Raw genomic sequence first — 3,414 nt, forward strand, 5'->3', positions numbered from 1 at the left:
GTGGCTCTTGGGTGTATTCTGTGTCAGCTGAACGAAATTGCCTCACTAGTTCCCTAGACACTCGAACTCTATGGAATGAGAAAGCAGGGACCATCTCACGAGTTATGTCCACTCTCGCCGTAACTACTCTCTGTACAGTACACTCACGGTCTAAGCGCTCTAAGCGTCTGAGCGCCCCTCTTGAGTTCTCTGGCGTTCTTCCCGCTCCTGCCACAACCGAATCGGGTTGGACCGGAGATTGTACGGAGTATCTTGGACCGAGATTTCCGGCCCGACAGGGTGACCGGATTTCAAGGAATACGAGCCATATTGCTCTGCAAAATGCTTTGGGGGAACAACGTTCGCTGGAACGGGCTCATCCCCAGCCATTGGAGAGAGCATCGCGTGTTTTTCGTACATGTTCTTAGCCACCTTGACTCCATAAAGGATTCCATACAACTGATTCCATAAAGCTCTAAATGAGAGGAGAAAGTACTAATTTAGTTTAGAAACTGAAAATCTTGCGGATTGCTGACAGGTTGTAGGCAATTTTAAGGATAGGCGAGGGTACAATGAGCCAGCCAGCCAAAGAGCACATCGAGTTTGAAAAACCGAAATTTGGTTGAAAACTTTGAGGGAGCATTTTCCAGTTTCATATTGATACATTGAACGCGAGATATACGTATATATACATTGCTAGTGACAAGATGATCTTTGACACAGGTCAATCAGTGATTCAAGCACTAGGGTTGATCGTTGGCAAAAGCTCAGTTTCCAAAAAGCTAAGATCTCATAGATTGAACTAAGCTAACTAGTTTTTCCCGAGTTTTGAATACTTCAGGAGTGTTCTCTTCCTCATCTTTCTTAGGCTTATCAATTATTTGATTTGATTTTCTCTTAATCTTGTGGGGAATACGCAGGCGTTGGCCTGAGAGCATCTTTCAAGTCAGATTTGAATGATCAATTTTGAACCAAAATTCCAGATCAACACTTTATTTAGGGCCTGATCAAATCCGCTGATTTTGTTCTTTGGTGGATCAAATATTCAAAGAAAATGTTCAAGTTGAAGAAGAGCCAAAAAATCCCTCATCATATGATTACGCACCAAAGATTTCACTTACCTTTGCCGCGAAGAATTTCGAGAAAAAAGGAATCGCTATTCTATCTTAATTCACGTACTTCTAGAGATATGTACTGCAAACGGAAGCAAAAATATCCTATCTCCTACACCGCTCATCTTATTCCAAATAAGCACTTCATACGACCACAAGGTCTTCTTGAATAGATGAACTCAGCCAAGTTTGCGCCCAAACCTATGCTTAGGGAACTCAGGAGACTTGTTCAAAGTTATGTAGTAAACACTACATAAAATTTGAATTTTCGCTGCTCTTGGTCAGCTACATAAGCTTTTGACAACATAATTTTGAAATGATCGACTTTGCATGAAAATGATATAAAATTGACCTACCGTTAATTGAAGAGATTTACGTTTCTTATTTTATTACTTTAGCTCGAAAAGTGGCTCAGAGTGGTTATGACCAAGAGCAGGCCGGCCGATTTGCCGGGAAGCTCGTTCGCAGTCCATATTTCTAGAAGTCCGTGCTTAATTCTGCCAGCCCCCCACTTTCAAAATTAGATTCGCCAAAGTTCATCCAAGAGCAAGCTTTTGCTAACGGACACATTTCAAATATTCACGCTTAGTTTAGGCCAAACTCTATTTGGTTCTAGCCTTTTCTTGTGCCAATTAGTCCTAGTGTGACTTACTCTTACGAAATAGTGGGGACATACACAAAACGTTGTCACATTGAAAGATTGGTGGCGATTCTTTGCCTAAGAGCGCATTAGTGGTCGGATTTCGTCCGTCCCTGCAGGGCCAACACCCTCAGCCCCCACGGGACTTGTGCGTGGAATCCAGACCGTTCGGTCGGGTTTGGACGGATGTGTGAGTTTGTCACATGTGGGGGAAGGATGATCGGGGCCGGAACTTAGAGAGAGAGAGAGAGAGAGGGCGAATCTGAGCACACACCCGGTAGCCCGTTAAACATTGAGCTCTTGTCAATGGAGTCCAAATCATTGCTCACTGCTACGCCGAAGGACCTGTTTCCAAGGGTTCAACAACAATGAACGCTGAGAACGATGGACGCCGTTTCAGGACGTGGGGATAAGTGGCCAGATGTGTTCGACTCCCTCAATTTGATAGATATTGAGCCACTAGAGTACATTCGTAATCAACGGTAATACATGTGCTCATCTCAGTTCACGTCTCGAGTCTGCAACAAGTCAAGAGATAAGATTGCCGCACCGGAAACGCTCTCCCCAATTAATCTCGCGCAACTTATATTAGTGGGGATCGCGCAACCTTTGAAACGAATGTCCTTGATCTCCTTTCTTGACAACTTCCATGCCGTCCAGGACCGAACCTTTTTGGTTGGTTAAAGCCAAACATGAATTTGGGACCCAGATATCTCTTGGCAGCTTATCCAGGTTTGAATCCTATGATCATGACAAGGAACTGGCGAAGTTTCAGTCTTTGCGTAGAAATGAATTATTTACGGTTTTTAATAGCTCGACTCACCAACAACCTTGTCGAGAGAGTGAAGGAAAGTTTTCCTTCAACGTGACCATACGGCAGGAAAACTGCTCCCATGGCGAACTCTGAAACAATACTCTTTGGCATGGAATGGTAAGGCCTTGGCCCCCTCAAAATACCAACTCATCAAAGGGTCAGCCATTGGTTTCAATCGGACTTCAAGGGACCTTGTACGAGGAAACTCATTGTTCCGGTCTTTCGGACCAGATTGTGAAGCCAGTGTTGCCGTTTCTGGTCACGTCCGGAAAGTGTCCAAAGATGTGTGCAGTGTTGATCTTGGTTGGACTTGAAAGTGCCTATTCGGCTTCAATGGTTCTGCCGTTGCTCTGTGTTGTCCTTTCCGTTTGAAGGCTTCCCTGGTCAGGCAGGACAGCCACACGCACTTCATGTCTTAATACTTCGGAGTGTGCTTATGTGCGTGGGTCGGAGTGTGTCATTCTATCTAAGATAGTCTAACCAGTGCAACGATCTGGGATTTATTGGGTCTTTAAACCTGGTTCTCTGCTTGACATGGTCCACTTTCGATCCGACTATAACCATCTACCCTGGGGCCACATAATCAAAAGCCACAGCTACCAACATGGCCTGCGTTTGGCTTCACCTTTCTAAGGTCTCTCTTCTCGGACCTATTCAGCGGTGTTCCTTCGGACGTTTGTCTTGCTTCCTTCTGGCTTACTACTTCTAATTTTGTCTCCCAACATGAGTGAAAGGGCCCGATCCCCATGTCCACCCGGATCCGACCCGTCCTCGACCCGATCCACCCCTGAGCCACCGGGCAACTCTCAGCTTAGGATGTGCGCTCTCAGTCTGCCGATCAAGACGTTCACGGGTAGGATCGACACGTG

This window comes from Tigriopus californicus, chromosome 6 (genome assembly GCF_007210705.1).
Source record: "Tigriopus californicus strain San Diego chromosome 6, Tcal_SD_v2.1, whole genome shotgun sequence".
NCBI lineage: Eukaryota > Metazoa > Arthropoda > Copepoda > Harpacticoida > Harpacticidae > Tigriopus > Tigriopus californicus.